This window comes from Oncorhynchus clarkii, chromosome 4 (genome assembly GCF_045791955.1).
Source record: "Oncorhynchus clarkii lewisi isolate Uvic-CL-2024 chromosome 4, UVic_Ocla_1.0, whole genome shotgun sequence".
Taxonomy (NCBI): Eukaryota; Metazoa; Chordata; class Actinopteri; order Salmoniformes; family Salmonidae; genus Oncorhynchus; species Oncorhynchus clarkii.
In genome coordinates this window covers 16,677,891-16,705,505 of record NC_092150.1, presented here as the reverse complement: position 1 = coordinate 16,705,505, position 27,615 = coordinate 16,677,891, and the positions used below count along the sequence as shown (strand labels likewise).

At 45.2% G+C, this 27,615-nt stretch overlaps 1 protein-coding gene across 1 annotated transcript in view; it reads right to left on the bottom strand.

The window, feature by feature from the left end:
- LOC139407588 (plexin-B2-like) overlaps positions 1 to 27,414 on the bottom strand; it is a 156,963-nt gene extending 129,549 nt beyond the window's left edge. The window contains exon 1 of the mRNA XM_071151414.1: positions 27,381 to 27,414. The gene's annotated coding sequence lies outside the window, so the exon portion shown is untranslated. The remainder of the gene's footprint in view (positions 1 to 27,380) is intronic.
- Positions 27,415 to 27,615: the final 201 nt, after the last annotated feature.

The following is a 27,615-nucleotide window of genomic DNA, read 5'->3' as shown; positions in this document are numbered from 1 at the left end:
TGTGGCAACAGTTTGAGGAAGGCCCTTTCCTGTTTCTGCATGACAATGCCCCCATGCACAAAGCGAGGTCCATACAGAAAAGGTTTGTCGAGATAGATGTGGAAGACCTTGACTGGCCTGCACAGAGCCCTGACCTCACCTTTGGGATTGAATTGGAACTCTGACTGCGAGCCAGGCCTGAACACCCAACATCAGTGGCCAGCCTCTCTAATGCTCCTGTGGCTGAAAGGAAGCAAGTCCCTGCAGCAATATTCCAACATCTAGTGGAAAGCCTTGCCAGAAGAGTGGAGGCTGTTATAGCAGCAAAGGTGGGACCAACTCCATATCAATGCCCACTAGCTGCTATGATGACATTACAGTTCTGTTTCCTGCCTGCTGTGGGTCCTTCTTGTGTCAGGGCAAGCCTGGCCCAGTGGCAGCGGACGGACAAGACATGCGGGGGACTCGAGGGATAGGGGGGAGTGGAGGAGAGCCACATGGCACACGCAGACACACAGCGACTCCACCCTATATTGGAACAGTGTGCCGGCCCCAGTGGACATCTGTTCTCACAGGTGCGCTTGCACAGATGTGATTAAGATTGGTGATACGCTGTTGAGAGCCGAGCTGCACTGGGGTAGCAGCGTGGAGAGGGAGAGAGGGAGAGAGGGAGAGAGAGAGAGAGAGAGAGAGAGAGAGAGAGAGAGAGAGAGAGAGACAGACAGACAGACAGAGAGAGAGAGAGACAGAGACAGAGAGAGAGACAGAGACAGAGAGACAGAGAGACAGAGAGAGAGACAGAGACAGAGAGACAGAGAGACAGAGAGAGAGTGAGAGACAGACAGAGAGAGACAGAGAGAGACAGAGAGAGAGAGCGTGAGAGAGAGAGAGAGCGTGAGAGAGAGAGAGAGAGAGAGAGCGTGAGAGAGAGAGAGCGTGAGAGAGAGAGAGAGAGAGAGAGAGAGAGAGAGAGAGAGAGAGAGAGCGTGACAGAGAGAGAGAGAGAGAGAGAGCGTGACAGAGAGAGAGAGAGAGAGAGAGCGTGACAGAGAGAGCGACAGAGAGAGCGAGAAAGAGAGATTTAAAAAAATATATATTTATTAGAATCCCCATTAGCCAACGCCAATGGCAACAGCGAGACTTACTTGGGTCCGACACAAAACTAAAAATACTTTTAAAAACATTAACATTTAGTGTGGGTGCGCACATCTATCAGTTACACATACATGTCAGTACATACACACAACAACTAGGTCACAACAAGAGGCGTTGTGCTGTGAGGTGTTGCTTTCTTTGTTTTTGAAACCAGATTTGCTGTTCACTTGCGCTGTATAAAGTGGAAGTGAGTTTCATGCACTCATTGCCCTTTATAATACTGTACGTTTCCTTGACTGTGAAAAGACCCCTGGTGGCATGTCAGGTGGGGTAAATGTGTGTGTCAGTGCTGTGTGTAAGTTGACTATGCAAACTATTTGGAATTTTCATTACATTAATGTTTCTTATTAAAACAAGAAGTCAGTCTTTCTTCAACTCTTAGCCAAGAGAGACTGGCATGCATAGTATTACTATTAGCCCTCTGATTGCAATGAAGAGCAAGACGTGCTACTCTGTTCTGGGCCAGCTGCAGCTTAACTAGGTCATTCTTTGCAGCACTTGACCATATGACTGGACAATAATCAAAATAAGATAAAATTAGAGCCCGAGTGTGATGTCAAAAAAGCAGAGCATCTCTTTATTACGTCCAGAACTCTCCCCATCTTTACAACCATTGAATCTGTATGTTTTGACCATGAAGGTTTACAATCTAAGGTTACACCCAAGTAATTTAGTATTCTCAACTTGTTCAACAGCCACACCATTCATTACCAGATTCAGCTGAGGTCTAGAACGTAGGGAATGATTTGTACCAAATATAATTATCTTCGCTTTAAAGATGTTCAGGACCAGTTTATTACTGGCCACCAATTAGAAAACAGACTGTAACTCTTTGTGAAGGGTTTCAGTGATTTAATTATCTATTATTATTATTGCTGGTGCATATATGGTTGAATCATCAGCATACATGGACACACATGCTTTGTTTAGTGCCAGTGGCATGTCATTGGTAAAACTAGAAATTAGTAATGAGTAGAGGGCCTTGAGAGCTGCCCTGCGGTACACCACACTTTACATGTTTGTCATTAGAGAAGCTTCCATTAAATAAAACCCTGTGAGTTCTACTAGATAGAAAGCTCTGAATTCCCGATACGGCAGAGGTTGAAAAGCCATAACACCTAATTTTCAGTTTATGGTCAATAATATCTAAGGCTACACTGAACTCTAATAGTACAGCTCCCACAATCTTCTTATTATCAATTTATTTTAACCAATCATCAGTCATTTGTGTCAGTGCAGTATATGTTGAGTGCCCTTCCTTCTCTATAAGGATGCTGAACATCTGTGGTTAATTTATTTACAGAGAAATAGCATTGTATTTGGTCAAACACCATTTGCTAAGAGCTGGCAGCAAGTTGATAATTAGTAACATCAAATGTTTTTGTGATTAAAGATGGATTGAATTTGTCTTTCTACCAATAATTTCATTTAAAGTACTCCGAAGGTCTTTTCCATCATTCTTTATATGATCGATCCTGTGTTCATAACAGTTTCTTAATTTTTTTGAGTTTAGTTACACAATTTCTCAATTTGCAGTAAGTCAGCCAGTCAGACTTTTTTAGCCACTCCTTTTGCCCCATCTCTTTCAACCATACAGTTTTTCAATTCAATTCAGTCAGTTTCTTAACAGGTGCACGTTTATCAATAATTGGAAGAAGCAATTTCATAAATGCATCAAGTGCAGCATATTTTAATATCATCCACATAAGAGTCACAGCAAAATATTTGCTCTGATCTCTTATACACTATTTTAGGCCCAGATTTTGGAACTTGGATATAGTCACCATTGTGATCACTGCATCTAATGGGTACAGACACATCTTTAGAACAAAGTTCTATAGTATTAGTAAAAATGTGATCAATATGTGAAAAGTATCTTCATGTAGTGTTTGTAAACACCCTGGTAAATTGATTAATAATCTGAAACAGATTACAGGCACTGGTTACAGTGAGAAGCATGTTCTGAGCAGACAGCTTGATGAAAACCAGTCAATATTCAGGTCTCCAAGAAAGTAGATCTCTGTTTACATCACATACACTATCAAGCATTTCACACATATTATTTAGATACCGACTGTTAGCACTTGGTGGCCTATAGCAACACCCCAAAAGAAAAGGCTATAGGTGTGCCAGACAAACCTGCAACCACAACACTTCAATAACACTTTACAGGGATACGGCTCTGAATATATACAGCAACACCTCCCTCATAATCATTCCTGTCTCTTCTATAGATGTTATATCCTTGTATTGCTACTGCTGTACCATCAAATGAATTATCTAAGTGAGTCTCAGAAATGGCTAATAAACTCAGCAAAAAATAAACGTCCCTTTTTCAGGACCCTGTCTTTCAAAGATAATTTGTAAAAATCAAAATAATTTCACACATCTTCATTGTAAAGGGTTTAAACACCATCATTCCCATCAGAACATCACACCTGCGGGACAGGTACAGAATGGCAACAACAACTGCCCAAGTTCCACCAGGATCGCACAATCCCTCCATCAGTGCTCAGACTGTCCGCAATAGGCTGAGAGAGGCTGGACTGAGGGCTTGTAGGCCTGTTTTAAGACAGATCCTCACCAGACATCACCGGCAACAACGTCACCTATGGTCACAAACCCAACGTCGCTGGACCAGGCAGGACTGGCAAAGAGTGCGCTTTACTGACGAGTCGTGATTTTGTCTCACTAGGGGAGATGGTCGGATTTGTGTTTATCGTCGAAGGAATGAGCGTTACACCGAGGCCTGTACTCTGGAGCGGGATCGATTTGGAGGTGGAGTGTCCGTCATGGTCTGGGGCGGTGTGTCACAGCATCATTGGACTGAGCTTGTTGTCATTGCAGGCAATCTCAATGCTGTGCGTTACAGGGAAGACATTTTCCTCCCTCATGTGGTACCCTTCATGCAGGCTCATCCTGACATGACCCTCCATCACGACAATGCCACCAGCCATACTGCTCGTTCTGTGCGTGATTTCCTGCAAGACAGGAATGACAGGAACTTGCAGGTGCCTTGGTGGAAGAGTGGGGTAACATCTCACAGCAAACACTGGCAAATCTGGTGCAGTCCATGAGGAGGAGATGCACTGCAGTACTTAATGCAGCTGGTGGCCACAACAGATACTGACGGTTACTTTTGATTTTGACCCCCCCTTTGTTCAGGGACACATGATTCAATTTCTGTTAGTCACATGTCTGTGGAACTTGTTCAGTTTATGTCTCAGTTGTTGAATCTTGTTATGTTCATTTAAATATTTACACATGTTAAGTTTGCTGAAAATAAACGCAGTTTACAGTTAGAGGATGTTTATTTTATGTGCATTTTATTTGATGTTAGCAAGTTATTGATTTCCTTCACTGTATTTCTAAGGCTACATATTAACAAGGGCTATTTTAAGCCCTTTCCTGGGTAGTTTATCAGAGATAGACATAATATGGAAAAGAGTCAACAAAGCATGTGAAAAAAATATATACATTCAGCAGTCCATTAATCAGTTGGTGTGTGTAAGAGTGTGTGTGTTCTGCGGGGTTAAAGCTACGAACCCATAGGCTTCGCTCTCACATCCCATCCAGGATTTTGGGAGGGAGGGTGGACAATAAGCCTGTCAGCGGATGTAAGCAACGTCCCCACGAGCTCTGAAAGCTTTTATGGCTGGGATAAGTTCTTTCCTCTCCTGACGCACTTCAGGATAGTCCTCATTGAGGATGATAAACGTTCCTCTCAAGTTCTAGGCTCTTTCCAGAACAGCTACCATGTCATTGAACCTCAGGAACTTGACCACTATCGGCTTGGGCCTGTCACCTGGGCCAGTGGTGGGTTTTCCAGTCCTGTGAGGGTGCTCCACGTAAATTTTCCTGTGGTCCATTTTCAGTTTCTCCAAGATCATTTGCCTCACTTTGTCCTTAGATTCCATCCAGGTCTCATTTGCAGATTCTGCAATTCCATCCATAACCATGTTGTTCCCCCTTGATTGTCCCTCGAGATAATCAGATTTCTTCGTCATTTTTAGATAGTTGACTCCACCAGTATTTGGACAAAACACTTGAGCTATTTTCTTGTTGTTGTAACAACTGCTTGTAGAACTATTTTTGTTTGTTTAAAAGATCCTTCACCTGTGATTGAGAGACACCACTGTTCTCAATGGTACTCTTGCCGGCTTTAGTCTTTGTCATGGTAGCAACGTACTTCTCGCAGTTCCAGACAGGGCAGGTCACAGGGAAGATTGAAAACAACAACAACAAACAGCAGGGATCTAGACAGCCAGAAGCCCGGGACAATCCGTGTTCCCAGCCACAATAGCTAGCCGTGTCGCAGGCTGCATTTAAGCCCTCAAAAAAACCTGCTAACTAGCAACTAGGCTATGCCAACCATCTCCTCAGACCAGGATCACTGGACAGATAGTAGCGGTCCCAGCAACTGGTGCCAACCGCGGGATCCAGGTAGCTAGTAACCAAACTCTTTCAATAGACTTTCAAAACCTTCTAAAACAGAGCTCTCCCTCGTTCCGCGTTCAACAGGAAGTGATGAGCACCGCCTCAGTTTGACACTAGCTGGAGAGAGAGTGAGAAAGAGAGAGGGAGCGCGATAGAGTGACCGAGAGAGAGCAAGCGAGAGAAGGAGAAAGAGAGAGAAAGAAAGCGACAGAGAGCGAGAAAGTAACAGAGCGCGAGAGAAGGAGAAAGAGAGAGAGAAAGAAAGAGAGAAATAGAGACAGAGGAGGAGCGAGAGAGTGAGAGAAAGAGAGAGCATGACAGAGAAAGAGAGTGACAGAGAGAGAAGCAAGAGTGACAGACAGTGCTAGAGAAAGAGAAAGTGACAGAGAGAGTGAGAAAGAGCAAGAGAAAGAAAAAGAGAGAGAAAGAAAAAAAGAGAGAGAGAGAGAGAGAGAGAAAGAAAGAAAGGGCGACAGAGAGAGAGAGAGAATGTGAGAGAAAGCAAGAGCGCGAGATCGGGAGAAAGAACGAAAGAAAGAGCGAGAGAGAGAGTGTGAGAGAGAGCGCTAGAGAGTGGGGGAGAGAAAGAGTGTGACAGAGAGTGAGAGTGACAGAGAGAGAGAGACAGAGCGAGTGAGCGTCAGAGAGAGAGATTAATAATAAGAAGAAATCCTATAGATAGAAGAAAAGTATTGAGGAAATCTACCAAAAAAAACATTTAGGCAACAACAAATGTAATCCCTTGTAAACAATTTCCTGGACAAAATGTTTCACTGTAATAGTGAAAGTGTAAACTTGGCAGTACAAAACCTAAACATTATATTTGACCTCTCAGCTTCTCTATCTAATCTAAAAATGTTAAGCAGACAACCTGAGAAAATTAACAATAAGGACAAATGATTTGATGAAGAATGCAAAAACCTAACAAAGAAATTGAGAAACCTATCCATCCAAAAACATTGAGACACAGAAATCCTGATTCACTATTGTGAATCGCTAAAACAGAAATACACTACAGAAAAAGAAGGAACAGCACGTCAGAAATCAGCTAATTGTAATTGAAGAATCCATAGAATCTAACCACTTCTGGGAAAATTGTAAAACTCTAAACAAACAACATGAAGAGTTATCTATCCGAAACAGAGATGTTCTCCAGTCTTTTTGGCCCTATAACAAAGAACAAACAGCAAAAACATATACATGATCAAATACAAATCTTAGAATCAGCTAATCAACACTACCAGAACACACTGGATTCTCAAATTACATTGAATGAACTACAGGACAAAATACAAACTCTCCAACGTAAAAAGCACTGTGGGGTTGATGGTATCCTAAATTAAATTATAAAATATATAGGCCACAAATTCCAATTGGCTATACTCTTTATACTCTTTAACATCATCCTCAGCTCTGGCATATTGCCCAATATTTGAAACCAAGGACTGATTACCCCAATCCACAAAAGTGGAGACAAATTTGACCCCAATAACTACCTTGGGATATGCGTCAACAGCAACCTTGGGAAAATCCTCTGCATTATCATTAACAGCAGACTCATACATTTACACAGTGAAAACAATGTATTGAGCAAATGTCAAATTGGCTTTAAACCAAATTATCGAACCACAGACCACATATTCACCCTGCACAACCTAATTGACAAAAAAACAAAAAGGTAAAGTCCTCTCATGCTTTGTTGATTTCAAAAAAGCTTTAGACTCAATTTGGCATGAGGGCCTGCTATACAAATTGATGGAAAATGGTGTTGGGGGAAAAATATACGACATCATAAAATCCATGTACACAAAAACAAGTGTGCGGTTAAAATTGGCAAAGAACACACACATTTCTTTCCACTGGGCCGGGGGGTGAGACAGGGATGCAGCTAAAGCTCCACCCTCTTCAACATATATCAACAAATTGGCGAGGGCACTAGAACAGTCTGCAGCACCAGGCCTCACCCTACTAGAATCTGAAGTCAAATGTCTACTGTTTGCTGATGATCTGGCGCTTCTCTTCCCAACCAAGGAGGGCCTACAGCAGCACCTATATATTCTGCACAGATTCTGTCAGACCTGGACCCTCAGAGTAAATCTCAATAAGACAAAAATAATGATGATCCAAAAAAGGTCCAGTTACCAGGACCACAAATACAAATTCCATCTAGACACCGTTGCCCTAGAGCACATACAAAAACTATACATACCTTGGCCAAAACATCAGCACCACAGGTAACTTCCACAAAGCTGTGAACGATCAGAGAGACAAGGCAAGAAGGGCCTTCTATGCCACCAAAATTAACATACAATTCGACATACCAATTAGGATTTGGCTAAAAATACTTGAATCAGTTATAGAACCCATTGCCCTTTGTGGTTGTGAGGTCTGGGGTCCACTCACCAACCAAGAATTCACAAAATGTGACAAACACCAAATTGAGAGACTACATACAGAATTCTGCAAAAATATCCCCCTAAAACACCAAATAATGCATACAGAGCAGAATTAGGCCGATACACGCTCATTTCAAAATCCAGAAAAGAGACGTTAAATTCTACAACCACCTAAAAGGAAGCGATTTCCAAACCGTCCATAACAAAGCCATCACCTACAGAGAGATGACCCTGGAGAAGAGTCCCTTAAGCAAGCTGGTCCTGGGTCTCTGTTCACAAACAGAAACAGACCCCCAGGACCGCAACACAATTAGAACCAACCAAAATCATGAGAAAACAAAAAGATAAGTACTTGACACATTGAAAAGAATTTACAAAAAGAAACTGAGCAAAATATAATGCTATTTGGCCCTAAACAGAGAGTACACAGTGGCAGAATACCTGACCACTGTGATTGACCCACAATTAAGGAAAGCTTTGAGTATGTAGAGACTCAGTGAGCATAGCCTTGCTATTGAGAAAGGCCAGCGTAGGCAGACCTGGTTCTCAAGAGAAGACAGGCTATGTGCACACTGCCCACAAAATGAGGTGGAAACTGAGCTGCACTTCCTAACCTCCTGCCAAATGTATGACCATATTAGAGACACATATTTCCCTTAGATTACAAACACACAAAGAATTTGAAAACAAATTCAATTTTGATAAACTCTCATATCTACTGGGTGAAATACCACAGTGTGCCATCACAGCAGCACAATTTGTGACCTGTTGCCACAAGAAAAGGGCAACCAGTGAAGAACAAACACTATTGTAAATACAACCCATATCTATGTTTATTTATTTTCTCTTTTGTACTTTAACTATTTGCACATCGTTACAACACTATATATAGTCATAATATGACATTTGAAATGTCTTTATTATTTTGGAACATTTGTGAGTGTAATGTTTACTATTCATGTTTTATTGTTTATTTCACTTGTGTTTATTATCTATTTCACTTGAAATTGAATTGAGAAAGAGAGAGAGAGCGAGAGACAGCTAGTGATCGAGACAGCGAGTAAGAGAGAGCGAAAGAGAAAGGGGGAGCGACAGTGACAGAGTCAGAGAGAGAGAGAGAGAGAGAGAGAGCGAGAGAGAGAGAGACAGAGCGGGAGAGAGAGAGACAGAGAGCGAGAGAGAGAGAGAGCGAGAGAGCGGGAGAGAGAGAGCAACAGAGAGCGAGAGAGAGAGACAGAGCGAGAGAGACAAAGCGAGAGAGAGAGAGACAAAGCGAGAGAGAGAGAGAGAGAGAGAGACAAAGCGAGAGAGAGAGAGAGACAAAGAGAGAGAGAGAGACAAAGAGAGAGAGAGAGAGAGAGAGAGAGAGAGAGACAGAGAGAGAGACAGGGAGAGAGAGACAGAGACAGAGAGAGACAGACAGAGACAGACACAGACAGAGAGAGAGACACGACAGACAGACAGACAGACAGACAGACAGACAGAGAGAGAGAGAGACAAAGACAGAGAGAGAGAGAGGGAGCGAGAGAGAGGGTGGTGGGATTATACGAGTAATGTTCATAAGGGCCTCATTTCAACTCTTGAGAGAAACGTTCTTGATTTTTACAAAATGTGGGATTATTCCAAATGATGCAGAGATGCAGATTATTCTCCCTTTTTAAAATGTGAAGGAGAGAGATCACATGAAAGGATAAGAACATATCACACTGGGGAACATGGGCGTTTATAAATAACTATCACTCCGAAAACCTATGTAGGACTACTCTGAAATGACTGATTTCAACCCCTGAAAAAGCCTACAGGATATAGGTGGGCAGTAGTTTTTGTTCGTGGTACCCAACGCTACAATGTGCCCGCTGCTCCCATGGCAACGTCATGCTTTAATGTAAAGCAACAACTTGCCAGAATTAATTTGTGTTGAAAAAAGTATTGAAAAAAATAAAAGCTATTTTCCTTTATTTCTCTTTGCTCCCCCAATACACAAATCTCCAGTGGTTTTGAGAACTTTCAGCCATTTGGAGTCTCACTTCCCGAGTAGTACAGGGCAGCAACAAGTAAATCTTCAACAAACGAGAAAGCAATTTAATTTCACAGCAGAGAGAAGGAGTAGTGACGGGGGATAGTCGGCTGCTACTACCCCTCTGAAGAGAAAGCCTTGGACAAAAGCAGCTCACCTAAAAAAAAAAAATATATCTCCAGAAAAAGGAGCAGACCGGTTTAACACCAACTTGTCTATGAGGTGGGACTTATCTATAATGGTGACACTAACAACCGCCAGCGATAGTATGTTATAAAGGCTACCTTTGAATACTCCTGTCCTCCTCAGACGTCTAAACTCTACAAGACTGATATCCACAGCTTTAGAAAAGGCTTGAAATGATCAACTTAAAAGCAGGGCTTGCTAGCCCATTGCTATATAGACTCGTGCATTACCATTACTGTGTCTGTCTGCAGAAGTGTAACAGGTCTATAACTTAGCTTATTGGCTAAGCCCATGAATTACTATTAATAATACTATTACTACATCTGTAACCGGATGAGGTGTAAGTTCCAGCCATAAATCTGTTGACTGTGTGAAAGTCTAGAAAATCCTCTGATTCTTGGAAATGTTCAGTTGAAATATATACGTTTTGCTCGATCGTTCCTGGTTGTGAGCGCATAAATTAAAGTAGGCGTAGCCCTTTCCACTCAAAGTCCCTGTCATCCCATATATAGTTTGAAAATGGCAGATTTACAAGGGCATAAATTGGAACCCACTGGCTGTACATTAACATGCTACACATGACTTCAGAGCTTAGGTTCTCCGGTTCGTAGCGCTGTATTGGTTTGAACTTGAGCACCGCGCATGACAAGAGGATGCCCCTATCCCTCCTGCTAATTGGGCTACTTACAGTGGGGCAAAAAAGTATTTAGTCAGCCACCAATTGTGCAAGTTCTCCCACTTAAAAAGATGAGAGGCCTGTAATTTTCATTATAGGTACACTTCAACTATGACAGACAAAATGAGAAAAAAATCCAGAAAATCACATTGTAGGATTTATAATTTATTTATTTGCAAATTATGGTGGAAAATAAGTATTTGGTCAATAACAAAAGTTTATCTCAATACTTTGTTATATACTCTTTGTTGGTAATGACAGAGGTCAAAACATTTCTATAAGTCTTCACAAGGTTTTCACACACTGTTGCTGGTATTTTGGCCCATTCCTCCATGCAGATCTCCTCTAGAGCAGTGATGTTTTGGGGCTTTTTACGTGTGTTGATGTCTGAGTGAGGGAAATGCTGTAAATCAGGAGGAGTCAATGTGTTCTGAAAGATGAGACGTTAAGGATTATAATTAATACCGCTTTGATGTCATACAAGCAAACCACACACCCATGAGTCCAAATGTGCACTTCACATTTCCATATTGGAAAACTCATGCAAATCACAGTATCAACGTTTATGGTCCACAGTTACAAGAATGACATGTGTTATACCCTAGGTTGTCCTGAACAGAATGAGCCTATGTTTGCCATATTGTGAAGAGTATTATCCACGGAACATGCACTTGAAGACACTCATGACTCCAATCTATGCGCACCAAATTACATTCCGTTTGTCTGAAGTGCCTTCTGAAAGCCTTAAACTGTAAGATCGTATTTTATAACTTAGCGAGTCATGTTGGAAATATAATATGCTTTCAAATCATGCCCACCTGACCCAGATTGTGATTTATAAATGAAATGTTTTTGGATTGCGTAAACAACTTGTAATCATTTTTTCACATCTTGCACCTACTTCAAAAGGTCATACTCTTATTGTTACTGAATGTCTCCAGAGTATTTTCAGATTTTGTTGTTGACAAATGTAAATGTAAATGTAAAATGCACATAAAATCAGTGTAATGTTTGGATTCAGTGTTGTGTCAGGTGACACAACACTGTGTTCTCTTTCAATTGCTACCATGGTATGCATATGCTTTTTATAGGTCTTCCTTTAGAAAAAAATCTGTTTGGCCCTATCTTTATAGGCCAATTCCCATGAGTGTAATGGGTTAAACAATGCCTGTGTTGGTGCTCCCAAATATGACTTAACATAATAGTGCTTTCCGTGCTTCTGTTTTCTTTTTGCGTATTTTACTTTCGGTTTTGTACACCAGCTTCAAACCTATAAAGTACAATATGTTTGTTAATGGAAAATATATTTCACAGCAGTTTAGATGGTACAATGACTCTCTACACTATACTTGCTTGATATGTCACAAAAACTGATATTAGGCAAATTATTTGAATTTTAGCAACCAGGAAATGGCGGAGCGATTTCTGCATAGTGCATATTTAAGGAACTTACCACACACACTTTATTGGCAACAAACATACACTTTGTATCAACAAGACGGAATGAAAGCACATGCTCTATCTTTAATCTGACAGGGCTGGTAGTTGAACTCCGAGCTCTCGTTATGTGATGTGGAAGTGACCCGTGCAGGACGATCCATGCCACAGTTTGTGGCTCTAAAGTCTTCTCTCTGTGATATCAAATGGGCGAAGAGGGATGCTCACTCATCCAATCCTGTAGCATGAACACATCTCATTCAACCAATGACATCCAGTGTCATGGAAATCTAACACAGCCATATAAGCCAGAGGGAACAGTTGACTGCTGCTGCTTCACGGCTTCACTCCATTAGTCTACCCTCTCCAATCAGTACTCTCTTTCACTCCGTCTCCTGGCAACATGTCTCAGCTAGTGGCATGACTCTTTCAAACACTCTGTGTGAAATGTATATATTTGTAAGTGCAAACGTACGGCATGCTGAATGCTAGCTGGTCCCAGACGGAACCCAGACAGATGGTTCTCAGTGAGGCAGAGTGAGATCAGAAAAAACCTTCCTCTCTAACTCCTCCTCTTGTCTCTGAGGAGTATCAGTATCGGGACAGCGGGGGGCCTATAGAACAAGACACATTCCTAATGGAGAATTCACAAGCTTAAACAACAGTATCAAAGTGGCACGTCAGTAAGAGGATATCTGAAACACATCTCTGAGAAAGCCCTAGAGCCGAGGACCACTAGCAAGCCAAGCCGGCAACCTGTAGAGTTGGAGCTCTGATCAGTCTGTTGCTCTCCCCCCATGGGAAATATATCTTTACATTGCCAAAGCAAATGAAATGGTTAAAAATGAACAGTAAACATTACACAAGTTCCAAAAGAATAAAGACATTTCAAATGTCATATTATGTCGATATACAGTGTTGTAACGATGTGCAAATAGTTAAAGTACAAAAGGGAAAGTAAATAAACAGATATTACGTTGTATTTACAATAGTGTTTGTCTTCACTGGTTGCCCTTTTCTTGGGGCAACAGGTCACAAAACGTGCTGCTGTGCTGCACACTGTGGTATTTCACCCAGTAGATATGGGAGTTTATCAAAATTGGATTTGTTTTCTGTCTTCTCTTGAGAGCCTGGTCTGCATTCAGCGGCCTTTCTCAGGGACATGTTGGACTTATGGAGAGTTTCTCATGTGAACTTTGGACGGGTCTATTCAGACCAAGAGAAGGCTTTCGATAGAGTGGACCATGAGTGTTTAATGTTTAACCACCATCTGTTTAATGTGATGTCTGTGTTTGGGTTTGAGGAAAGGTTTTTGGCCTGTGTGAAAATGCTCTATACTGGGGCGTCATGTATGGTCAAGGTGGGAGGGAGGCTCAGTAGGCCAGTCTGGGTGAGACGGGGCATTAGACAAGGATGCCCTCTATCGGGGCAGTTATATACACTAGCCATTGAGCCTTTTTTGGACCTCCTACGCAGGAGACTGCAGGGAGTGTGCTGGACAAGCATGGGTGTGTTGACAGGCATAGCAGTGTCGGCGTATGCAGATTACATTTCTGTGATGGTCAGAGATGGGGAGGATATGCGGCACTAGAGACTACTGTGAAGGTGTACGAGGCAGCATTGTTGGCTAAGGTGAACTGGGGCAACAGCAAAGCTCTGTTATGTGGGGGCCCCCCTCTGCTTCCAGGGGGTTTGCAGTGGGGTTGTGAAGGGCTTAACATTTTGGGGGTGTACCTGGGCTTGGAAAGGTGAGTCAGAAAGAACTGGGAGGGGCTGTCAAAGGCAGTGGTGTCAAGACTGGCCATGTGGAGGTGGCTCCTGTCCCAAGTGTCATATAGAGGGAGGGTGCTGTAACCTGGCGGCATCCTCCCTGTGGCATAATCTGTCCTCAACCCCCCCCGGTCCGCTCGCAGACCTGCAACGACAGCTGGTGAATTTTTTCTGGTTGGGCCATCACTGGCTGAGGGTGGCTGTGTTGTACATGTCCGTCCACAAAGAAGGACAAGGCCTGGTGGAACTGGAGAGCAGGGTGGCTGCGTTCCGTCTAAAGGCGGTGCACAGACTGCTGTACCATGCTGATGTTGACTGGAGGTAACCAGCATGCGCGCTGCTGAGGAGAGCTGGCGGATTAGGGTTGGACCGGCAGCTGTTCCTCATGAGGCTGGAGAGGCTGAGTACAGCAGGTCTCTCAGATTTGTACTCTGCAGTACTGAGGGCCTGGCAGCTGCTAAGGCCCACATGAGAAGGGGGTGTGGAGTCTGGGCTGTGGGAGGAGCCTATATTCTACAATCCAGCCATCCTTTTGAGATCAGTTCAACAGGTCACGCTGCAGAAGCGACTGATGACTAAGGCTGGGTGACCTGCGGATGCTGGAGGGAGAGGGGTGGAAAACCCTGGAAGTCCTGGCACAACAAACAGGACTAACATCTCTTAGGCTGCTGGAGAGATTCCTATAACACTCCAAGCCTGTGGGAGTTTGAGGGGGTGGGAGGTAAAGACCTCTACAACCTCCTCATTAAGGTGAGGAACATTAGGAGCCTAACAGGAGTGAAGGTACATCAGTGGCAGGGGGTATGTGGGGCGGTCAGGGGACCTCCAGTGGAGGGTTCTACATGGAGCCCTGGTCACTAATAGCTGGTTGGCACGGGTCTACCCGGGAGTCAGACAGGGATGTCCTTTCTGTGTCATGAGTGAAACTGTGCATCATGTGTTTTCTGTGTGCGCCAGGTTAATGCCATTAATGTCTCTGTTGGAATGTCTGTGTGAGAGGTTGGGGGTGGGGTTTACTGTCGGGATGTTTATAATGAGGTACAGGTATTCGAATAAGGAAAAGGCCAAATGTGTGCTGTTGAATTTTCTGTTTGCTCAGGCAGAGTTGGCTAACAAGGAGGAACAGGTTCAAAAGTGGGGGGATAACAGACCCTTTAATATTATTTTATGGGATGGTCTCTGCGCTACTTAGGGTGGCACTTGAAAAAAAATGTATAAAAAGTGAAGATGTTTCAGAAGATATGGTGGGTCGGGAGGCCGTCTGTATAGCTGGGGAAGACGGGTTGGATTTATGGTTGTAGAAGTGGTGAGGTTTTGGTTATTCTGGTGTGTAGTGTTGTATTGTGGGGTAGAGGGCAAGGTGAGTATGCAGCACAGTAGATATTAGTTTTTTTTAAAGGAGGGTGGTGGTGAGGTTTTAGGACTAACGCTGTCTGTCTGTCTGTCTGTCTGTCTGTCTGTCTGTCTGTCTGTCTGTCTGTCTGTCTGTCTGTCTGTCTGTCTGTCTGTCTCAACTGTACCAGGGGACGACGACTAATGACATGGAAATGGGTGCAAGCTGTTTAAAGCCACAATTTGCCTTGCCCGAGTGTGTCGCTCATAAAACATTAGCAGAGTAGATTGATTGATACAAGCTAAAGGCCAACAGAGCTCAATCTATGAAGCAGGCCAGGGTGCTGCTGCTGTGAGACTGGGACCGGGGAGCAGACAGACAGAGAAAGACATAGAGAACAGGTTCTCTTTTTTTCATGTCTTTATCTGGCATGTGTCCGCTTTACACACTTGGCTCTAACTGGTGCCTCAGAGGAGGCCAGGGTCAAACGAAGTGCAGGGGAGTTTTAGTTTTACATCGCTCACTTTGGGGGGAGCCAGCTCAGTACCTCATAGACACATAGCAGACTAACTAAACTCTCCCTCTAGCTTGACTAATTGACTAACTGACTGACTGGATCAGCTGATGTACTGGCCCTGCCGACAGACTACTGGTCCAACACATGGAATGAGATCCATTCCAAAAGAGTGAAGCATGCACAATGTGTTTGGCTACTCCAGTCTCACACGTTACTTTGGAATTCCCAGTCTAGGTAAATTCTCATATACCGCGAAGAACTCAATCAAGGGGGGTGACTGACTAAGCTGAATGGCTGCACTTTCATACAGAGAGAGTTTCATTTCTGTATGAGATCAGATGAAAGCGGATGTCATTGTGTTATGGAGATAAAGCTTTCTTTGTCTATTCTATTCCTGTGACTTTGACCTTTTTTCAGGCCATTGCAGAAGCCAAATGTGGCTGTGGAGCGTATGGGGCTATAGTGTGTTTTCTGTGTATAACACACCAGTCACAGACTGCAGAGTTGGCATGGCACGACGGGCAGACTGCAGACCTGGGCACTATCCTCTCTGCCCGACCTTGGTGCCTGCCTCCACACCAGAGTGCCAGAGAGAGCTATTGCTATCGCCCCACAGACCGGCCTCTGAAAGACAGCAACAACACAGACACTGGCCCTGACAGACAAAAACTCAGTCAAACAGATAAATGCATGGAAATAGATGGAAACAAACGAGTGAACGTGGGGATAACAACAACGTAATGGGCGGAAGATATGAGAAGCTGGCAGCGGTCCATACAGAGGCAGCTGGCACTGACATCCTCCACAAACCTGGCAAAGCCAACAGGATGTGAGCACTCTTCAGAGAGGAGGAGGGTGAGAGAGAGGGATAGAGACAGTGAGTGACAATGAGAGAGAGAGAGAGAAGATGGAGAGTGGGAGAGAGGATGAGGGGGTGTTGTGGTAGTAGATAACACATCTCGGCCTCCAGACTCCTGTGCTAATTAACATAGTTCCACACACAAGGCCCCCTGCCAGCATGCAGAGCTAGCAGGCCGCCCTGCCCAGAACCTAGTCACAGTCTGGAGGGGAGGGGGCTCAGTCAACAGTGACTGCTCAGGTTATGGAAAGAATAGAGAGAGGGAAGACACATGAAGGGAGGGGGCAGAGGAGAGAGGAGGGGGTGGAAGGACAGGATAGAGGGATGGAGAGGAGGGCAGAAGAGAGGAGAGGGTTTGGCCTCGTCTGGCGGATGGGGGGATGGAGACGGATGGGTTTGGAGGGCAGGGACCCTGAGCCCTGGGCCACTCGGTCCGGGGAAGGAAGAAGAACAGAAGAAAAGAGGAGAAGAGAGGGAGATGAGGCAGGGGGGAGCCCAATAAGCCTTCACAAAACCACAGACATAAATCCTGGTTCATTACCTCCCCAGGACCATACATCGGACAGCCAGGAAGGAGAGAGGAAGAGGAGGGAAAGAGAGACAGAGAGAGAGACGGTAATCCATTATATTGAGTGTAAACTGGCAACTTAAAAGTTTTGGTCTCAAGGGGTTTTCATTTGGACGCACCACTTCTAGAGCCAGAGATGAAGCAGCGTTCCATACCGAGTAACCCCACGAGTGGTTTACTAACCCAGTAAACTACATACAGCCGTCGGAGGCCTAGCTGCTCCTCTAGCATAGCCTACACACATCAGTCAGACAGCTGACAGAACTCATCTCCAGCAGTATGTTTTGAACCGTCTAAAGGCATGGAGGGAGATTATTGGTGGGGGTGAAAAAAAGTATAGATTTGCAAAGCGGAGAGGGGTGTACAGATAGCGTGAAGTTACACCGTGCCACAGACTGGAGGTTCAGCGCCCCTCATTTTCAGACACACCAGGTGATAGGAGCACCCTGCCTCTGTTCCCATTCCATAACAGGCACAGGCAAGCCACAGGAACCCCACCAGATCACTATTAAACTGTGACCCAATTCATTTCATCGCCACACTCCAGATTCCAACATGAAAGAAAGGTGAGGAGGGAGAGAGGGGAAGGAGGAAGGTGGGGTGAGAGGAAGAGAGAGAGAGTAAGAGAGCAACGGAGACAGACAGGGACAAAAATCTTACATTTCACCACATCTTACAAAAAAAATGCAATTACATGGGCCTGAGTATGACAACATCACGACCGTGGAGACGGTGAGTTTGTCTGCGTTAATGGCCACTTGTTCTCCCTTCTGCTAGGCGGTCTGTTGGGTAGGAGCGAGGGGGGCAGAGGAGGGGGTTAGGGGTCTGCCACCTTGTCTCTCTGCTGATGGAGAATAACATGACTCTGCAGGGACTTCAAAGCAACGGCTCTCCATTTCCTGTACCGATTGCAGCCTAATATAAATATGCGGGCAGCAGGGCACACACATTCCGACACACGCCGAGCAAAACCGCACCATTTCTTAAGATTGAAGTGCTTTGTTGAGAAATTATCAAAACACTTCAGTTTGGGGAAAAAGGATTAGATTTTGTTGCTAAGCTTTTGTTTGTTGTGTCACTTCCAAAATATCTATCCACTCATCCCTAACCAGGGTCACCAATTACGGGCAATTCCATGGCAACAGAGTGATGCTGAGACAAAGGGTATTTCTCAAAATGCATACTACCGTGTTCCGAGCACGCAAGTTGGAGCACTGGTGGGTCGGAGTATGAGTCCAAATCAAAGTATGCGAAACGGAGCACAGAGGGCACTTTTGGAATGCGTACTCCGTTTGTTCAAATTTTTAAGCATGCATCGATCCAAGATTCAAAGGAAAGTATGCACAGAAATATGACGCAACCACGTAAAAAACAACGTAACATTTATTGAAATCAATGGTGGTCATTACTTGAGATGAAGCAAGAGAAAATTAACTCAACTTCAGAATGAAATGTTGTCCATTCACATCTCATATGTTGCCTGACTACAATATTTTATCTTGATATATGAAAAAATACATACTGTGTTCATTTTTGGCATGTTTACCTGCCTACAATACCCACTGTAGTGTGGATAGATCGCATGTCCATAGTGAGTCAATAGGGCTAATGTTGACTGGCTAGATACTACTGTTAGCTAGCTAGATATCCACAAATAATTGGTCTTGCAAAACAACCGTGTTAGGTCATTTTTGCCTGTAAAACTATCTGGTTAGCTAGATTATTATGATTCACATATAGATAGCTCATAATTATGAAGTAAAACTTAAAATATTGCAGATAGATTGCAGGTTCCATCAAAGTAATTGTCTGCATCATTTCCAATCTCCCATATATTTTTGAAAATAAATATATACAGTAACAACTTTGGACACACCTACTCATTCAAAGGTTTTTCTTTATTTTTTTTATATTTTCTACATTGTAGAATAATAGTGAAGACATCAAAACTATAAAATAAAACTTATGGAATCATGTAGTAACTTTTAGATTCTTCAAAGTAGCCACCATTTGCCTTGATGACAGCTTTGCACACTCTTGGCATTCTCTCAACCAGCTTCACCTGGAATGCTTATACAACAGTCTTGAAGGAGTTCCCACATATGCTGAGCACTTGTTAACTACTTTTGCTTCACTCTGCGGTCCAACTCATCCCAAACCATCTCAATTGGGTGGAGGTCGGGTGATTGTGGAGACCAGGTAATCTGATGCAGTACTCCATCACTCTCCTTCTTGGTCAAATAGCCTTATGCAGCATGGAGTTGTGTTGGGTCATTGTTCTGTTGAAAAACAAATGATAGTCCCACTAAGCGCAAACCAGATGGGATGGCTTATCGCTGCATATTGCTGTGGTAGCCATGCTGGTTAAGTGTGCCTTGAATTCTAAATAAATGACTGACAGTGTCACTAACAAAGCACCCCCACATAATCACACCATCTCCTCCATTCTTCACAGTGGGAACCACACATGCGGATATCATCTGTTCACCTACTCTAAAAAGACATGGTGGTTGGAAATCTCAAATTTGGACTCCTCAGACCAAAGGACATAATTCCACCAGTCTAAAGTCCATTACTTGTGTTTCTTGGCCCAAGCAAGTCTCTTCTTCTTATTGGTGTCCAATAGTAGTGGTTTCTTTGCAACAATTCGACCATGAAGGCCTGATTCATGCAGTCTCCTCTGAACAGTTGATGTTGAGATCTGTCCGTGAAACATTTATTTGACATGCAATTTCTGAGGCTGGTAACTCAAGTGAGGACTACCGAGTGCCGCCGTGGTCTAAGGCACTGCATCTCAGTGCTAGAGGTGTCACTATAGACACCCTGGTTCGAATCCAGGCTGTATCACAACCGGCCGTGATTGGGAGTCCCATAGGGTGGCGCACAATTGGCGAGAGGACAACCAGAGAGGACAAGAGAGGAACAGAGAGGAACCAGAGAGGACAAGAGAGGAACCAGAGAGGACAAGAGAGGAACCAGAGAGGACAAGAGAGGAACAGAGAGGAAGCAGAGAGGACAAGAGAGGAACCAGAGAGGAACCAGAGAGGACAAGAGAGGAACCAGAGAGGAACCAGAGAGGAACCAGAGAGGAACCAGAGCGGACACGAGAGGAACCAGAGCGGGCACGAGAGGAACCAGAGCGGGCACGAGAGGAACCAGAGAGGACACGAGAGGAACCAGAGAGGACACGAGAGGAACCAGAGAGGACAAGAGAGGAACCAGAGAGGAACCAGAGAGGAACCAGAGAGGACACGAGAGGAACCAGAGAGGACACGAGAGGAACCAGAGAGGAACCAGAGAGGACAAGAGAGGAACCAGAGAGAACAAGAGAGGAACCAGAGAGGACAAGAGAGGAACCAGAGAGGAACCAGAGAGGACACGAGAGGAACCAGAGAGGACACAAGAGGAACCAGAGAGGAACCAGAGAGGACACGAGAGGAACCAGAGAGGACACGAGAGGAACCAGAGAGGACACGAGAGGAACCAGAGAGGACACGAGAGGAACAAGAGAGGACACGAGAGGAACCAGAAAGGACACGAGAGGAACCAGAGAGGACACGAGAGGAACCAGAGAGGACACAAGAGGAACCAGAGAGGACACGAGAGGAACCAGAGAGGACACGAGAGGAACCAGAGAGGACACGAGAGGAACCAGAGAGGAACCAGAGAGGACACGAGAGGAACCAGGGAGGAACCAGGGAGGAACCAGAGAGGAACCAGAGAGGACACGAGAGGAACCAGAGAGGACACGAGAGGAACCAGAGAGGAACCAGAGAGGAACCAGTAAGGACACGAGAGGAACAAGAGAGGAACCAGCGAGGACAAGAGAGGAACCAGAGAGGACACGAGAGGAACCAGAGAGGAACCAGAGAGGAACCAGAGAGGACAAGAGAGGAACCAGAGAGGACAGGAGAGGAACCAGACAGGAACCAGAGAGGACAAGAGAGGAACCAGAGAGGAACCAGAGCAGACACGAGAGGAACCAGAGAAGACACGAGAGGAACCAGAGAGGACAAGAGAGGAACCAGAGAGGAACCAGAGAGGACATGAGAGGAACCAGAGGACACAAGAGGAAACAGAGAGGACAAGAGAGAAATCAGAGAGGACACGAGAGGAAGCAGAGAGGACACGAGAGGAACCAGAGAGGACAAGAGAGGAACCAGAGAGGAAGCAGAGAGGACACGAGAGGAACCAGAGAGGACATGAGAGGAGAAGAACCAGAGAGGACATGAGAGGAACCAGAGAGGACACGAGAGGAACCAGAGAGGAACCAGAGAGGACACGAGAGGAGAGGAACCAGAGAGGAGAGGAACCTGAGAGGACAAGAGAGGAACCAGAGAGGATATGAGAGGAGAGGAACCAGAGAGGACATGAGAGGAACCAGAGAGGACACGAGAGGAACCAGAGAGGACATGAGAGAAGAGGAACCAGAGAGGACATGAGAGGAACCAGAGAGGAACCAGAGAGGACAAGAGAGGAGAGGAACCAGAGAGGAGAGGAACCTGAGAGGACAAGAGAGGAACCAGAGAGGAACCAGAGAGGACACGAGAGGAACCAGAGAGGACATGAGAGAAGAGGAACCAGAGAGGACACGAGAGGAACCAAAGAGGACAAGAGAGGAGAGGAACCAGAGAGGAGAGGAACCTGAGTGGACAAGAGGAACCAGAGAGGACATGAGAGAAGAGGAACCAGAGAGGACATGAGAGGAACCAGAGAGGAACCAGAGAGGACACGAGAGGAACCAGAGAGGACATGAGAGAAGAGGAACCAGAGAGGACACGAGATGAACCAAAGAGGACAAGAGAGGAGAGGAACCAGAGAGGAGAGGAACCTGAGAGGACAAGAGGAACCAGAGAGGAACCAGAGAGGACACGAGAGGAACCAGAGAGGACAGGAACCAGAGAGGAGAGGAACCTGAGAGGACAAGAGAGGAACCACAGATAAACCAGAGAGGACAAGAGAGGAACCAGAGAGGAACCAGAGAAGACAAGAGAGGAACCAGAGCGGACCCGAGAGGAACCAGAGCGGACACGAGAGGAACCAGAGATGAACAGAGAGGAGAGGAACCAGAGAAGACAAGAGAGGAACCAGAGCGGACCCGAGAGGAACCAGAGCGGACACGAGAGGAACCAGAGATGAACAGAGAGGAGAGGAACCAGAGAGGAAACAGAGGAACCAGAGAGGAACCAGAGAGGACACGAGAGGAATCAGAGAGGACAAGAGAGGAACCAGAGAGGAACCAGAGAAGACAAGAGAGGAACCAGAGCGGACCCGAGAGGAACCAGAGCGGACACGAAAGGAACCAGAGATGAACCAGAGAGGACAAGAGAGGAACCAGAGAGGAGAGGAACCTGAGAGGAGAGGAACCAGAGAGGACATGAGAGGAACTAAAGAGGACATGAGAGGACACGAGAGGAACCAGAGAGGACATGAGAGGACGCGAGAGGAACCAGAGAGGACACAAGTGAAACCAGAGAGAACACGAGAGAAACCAGAGAGGACACGAGAGGAACCAGAGAGGAACCATAGAGGACATGAGAGGAACCAGAGAGGAACCAGAGAGGAAACAGAGAGGAACCAGAGAGGAACCAGTAAGGACACGAGAGGAACAAGAGAGGAACCAGCGAGGACAAGAGAGGAACCAGAGAGGACACGAGAGGAACCAGAGAGGAACCAGAGAGGAACCAGAGAGGAACCAGAGAGGACAAGAGAGGAACCAGAGAGGACAGGAGAGGAACCAGAGAGGAACCAGAGAGGACAAGAGAGGAACCAGAGAGGAACCAGAGGACACGAGAGGAACCAGAGGAAACAGAGGAACCAGAGAGGACATGAGAGCAGAGGAACCAGAGGAACCAGAGAGGAACCAGAGCGGACACGAGAGGAACCAGAGAGGACACGAGAGGAACCAGAGAGGACAAGAGAGGAACCAGAGAGGAACCAGAGAGGACACGAGAGGAACCAGAGGACACGAGAGGAAACAGAGAGGACAAGAGAGGAACCAGAGAGGAACCAGAGAGGACAAGAGAGGAACCAGAGAGGAAGCAGAGAGGAAGCAGAGAGGACACAAGAGGAACCAGAGAGGACATGAGAGGAGAAGAACCAGAGAGGACATGAGAGGAACCAGAGAGGACACGAGAGGAACCAGAGAGGAACCAGAGAGGACACGAGAGGACATGAGAGGAACCAGAGAGGAACCAGAGAGGACAAGAGAGGAGAGGAACCAGAGAGGAGAGGAACCTGAGAGGACAAGAGAGGAACCAGAGAGGATATGAGAGGAGAGGAACCAGAGAGGACATGAGAGGAACCAGAGAGGACACGAGAGGAACCAGAGAGGACATGAGAGAAGAGGAACCAGAGAGGACATGAGAGGAACCAGAGAGGAACCAGAGAGGACAAGAGAGGAGAGGAACCAGAGAGGAGAGGAACCTGAGAGGACAAGAGAGGAACCAGAGAGGAACCAGAGAGGATATGAGAGGAGAGGAACCAGAGAGGACATGAGAGGAACCAGAGAGGACACGAGAGGACATGAGAGAAGAGGAACCAGAGAGGACATGAGAGGAACCAGAGAGGAACCAGAGAGGACACGAGAGGAACCAGAGAGGACATGAGAGAAGAGGGACCAGAGAGGACACGAGAGGAACCAAAGAGGACAAGAGAGGAGAGGAACCAGAGAGGAGAGGAACCTGAGAGGACAAGAGGAACCAGAGAGGAACCAGAGAGGACACGAGAGGAACCAGAGGACAGGAACCAGAGAGGAGAGGAACCTGAGAGGACAAGAGAGGAACCACAGAGAAACCAGAGAGGACAAGAGAGGAACCAGAGAGGAACCAGAGAAGACAAGAGAGGAACCAGAGCGGACCCGAGAGGAACCAGAGCGGACACGAGAGGAACCAGAGATGAACAGAGAGGAGAGGAACCAGAGAGGAGAGGAACCAGAGAGGAAACAGAGGAACCAGAGAGGAACCAGAGAGGACAAGAGAGGAACCAGAGAGGAACCAGAGAAGACAAGAGAGGAACCAGAGCGGACCCGAGAGGAACCAGAGCGGACACGAGAGGAACCAGAGATGAACCAGAGAGGAACCAGAGAGGACACGAGAGGAACCAGAGAGGAACCAGAGGACACGAGAGGAACCAGAGGAACCAGAGGAACCAGAGAGGACATGAGAGCAGAGGAACCAGAGAGGACACGAGAGGAACCAGAGAGGAACCAGAGAGGACACGAGAGGAACCAGAGAGGACAAGAGAGGACACGAGAGGAACAAGAGAGGAGAGGAACCTGAGAGGAGAGGAACCAGAGAGGACATGAGAGGAACTAAAGAGGACATGAGAGGAACCAGAGAGGACATGAGAGGACATGAGAGGACACGAGAGGACACGAGAGGAACCAGAGAGGACATGAGAGGACGCGAGAGGAACCAGAGAGGACACAAGAGAAACCAGAGAGAACACGAGAGAAACCAGAGAGGACACGAGAGGAACCAGAGAGGACACGAGAGGAACCAGAGAGGACACGCATCTGGTTCCATACAGAATACCTTGGATTCCTCATCTGGCAGTTTTATATTAATCTCTTGCAACCTGGGTCTTGACTGCCCAGGAGAGCATAAAAAACTACACTCCTGTACACAAAGAAAGCCCTTCTCTTTAAGCATGACTGTGAGGGTGGAGGTTGAACGGGTGGGAGTACCCCCACAGGACATTCCTAAGGAAGCTTGGTTTGCCCTTCTCCTCTCCTGCTGAGCACAATGAAGACGATGGTCCATCAGCATTATTTCCCCAGGAGATAGAGTTCTGGTGATGTACACGACTCAATCTGTGAGCAACAGGAGTGGAGATCAGACGCAATACAACCCGGCCCCATTAACCACCACCACGGAGACATGGTTACCGTTGCAGAGCGTCGAGAAGCGCTTAGCTCTGCCCTATCTACTGGCCCGTAATATTATTTTACGCCATGTTCCAGCCCTCTTTACAACCTCAAACATAATTCTGTCTCCAAGGCTCAAGAAAAATGTATTTATATAGTGGATTTATATAGTGGGCTTCGAAATTATTGACACCCTTAAAAATTGGGAAATTTTATTACTTTATACTAATATAATTGCTCAGAGCAACCGATTTTGTTAAACAAGTAATATATTTTTTTCTCAAAATGGTAGGGTCAAAATTACTGACATCCCTAAATATTCTTAAAAAATATCCTGGCACGCAATGACTACTTTAACCTTTAACCTTGACTTTAGAAATTTGTTGGATGCATTTGCAGTAAATTTTTGTTTCAGATTATTTTGATTGATGTTGCATGCTAGGAATATGTGACCAAATACAAAACTTTGGACTACTTTATTTATAAGAAGCGACATCAATCATTTTGATCCCTATCTTTTTTGAGAAAAAACAATGACTTGTTTATCAAAATCTTTTTTTTCTCTGAGCAATTGTACTAGTATAAAAAAAATCATAATTTCCCAATTTTATGGAGCATTCAATAAAGGTCAATATTTGAATTATTTATTTTATGCAGTCATTATTGCTCATCTTTACAATGGTGTCAATAAATTGGGACCCCACTGTATTTCTTTATTACTTGCCTGTCCATATCACTGTATCTGCTCCTGTACAAAGGAAAGTAATATCAGTAGAGCTCTGGCCCTCTAGCCTTGTTGAGAGCAGCAGACACAGAATATTATTACCTTGAGCTGTCGCCTGTTCCCCCGTGCCATTCACTCAGGGCCTAATGGATTTTTTTATTATAATCAAATGAATACAATATCTTCCCATAAATAGCCTACTTAGAAAGTCCTTTTCTCTGCCTGCAATATGGTTGGATGTCCATCACGCTTGAGTGCAGAGGTGCCACATGTTTAATTCAAAGCCAATGCAATTTACGCACACTGCACACTGAAACACAGACTGAAGTTTTTGTTCTCCCTCCACCCATCTTACCTTCAACGGTCCACGTTTACAAAACCATTTAGGACTGTAGGAACAGACTGTATTGCATAACATTCACTGTATCTGAGAGAACTGGGGTATAAAAAGAGGGTAGCAACGATGTACTATAGGGCACTCAGAGGTAAAGAAAGTGAATAAACTCATTGGACATCAGGTCTGGACATCACATCTATCTATGTGGATCTGACAATTGGGGGGGGTGTTGAGAAGAGAAGAGGGAATCCAATCTCTCACACAGAGGAACAGAGACAGGCAGGCAGATACACTATGGTCCCAAAATAACCCTGGAGGAATCCATGAATGAAATGACAGGATTGCAGGGGTATTAGAAAACCTGCTGAGGTGGTTGCTAATGCTGTTTATGGTGTGGTGTCACCGCTAGCAGGAGAAAAGTCAAACTGTTTGACTAATAAAATATGGACAAGCTTTTCAGAGTCGCCAAGCAGAAAATTCTAAACCGAGCTGAGGGTCTACCTTGACCTCTAGTTGGCCTACCGCCGATGCAGCGGGCCGGGCTTTGACGCATGTATCCGGCATAAACGGACAGATATAAAGCCTTTAAAATAAATATATGTGAAGGCCTCTCGAAATGGGGCCGATAAACATAAACCCTGATATCCCGGCTAAGGATGGAATTATTGTTGCGTCAACATCCCCCGTACATAATAGTGATTACTGTCCTCTCTGCAGCGCCATCAGACTAAGGCAACGACTAAGCTAGCAGACAGCCTGGTCCTAATTACCTAGAACTGCCAATTACTGACTCCATTTAATTATTTATATAGCTAGTCTGTTAGCGCCACACATCCAAATAAAAATAGACTTTTCTGACTCCAAGCACTGATATCGGTGGCAGCTGTGTTGAATGGGTCTACAGGGCCTGCTGGATCACACTGGCTTGGGAATTCACTGGATTCAGGCAGTGCTAGTCTGTGAGATACCCAGCTAGCTAGCTAGCTATAAATCCCTCATGGCTATCAATTCAATGTTCAGTACCTGTTTACTACTCAATGTGCTGACAGCTTGGCCTTTGCAGTCGTATCGTAGTCGTATGAAAACAATGGAACAGCAATATCTTTAGGGGTTTGTCCTTACTTCCTGTAGAGCTCAATTACTTCCTGTAGTTGCCAAGCAGGAAGTCCACAATCATATCCCTTCGTCGTCTGCTCTCCTGTTTATTCAGGCCTCTCCAGGGTGGCCACAGTAAAGAAGTGCTGAAAGACAAAAAAAAGAGCGCTTTAGAAAATTAATCCACTGTGTCACACTGAGGGAAAAAATACAGTACCAGCAGTATGTTCAAATCTAAACATACATGACTGGTTGAGATCTG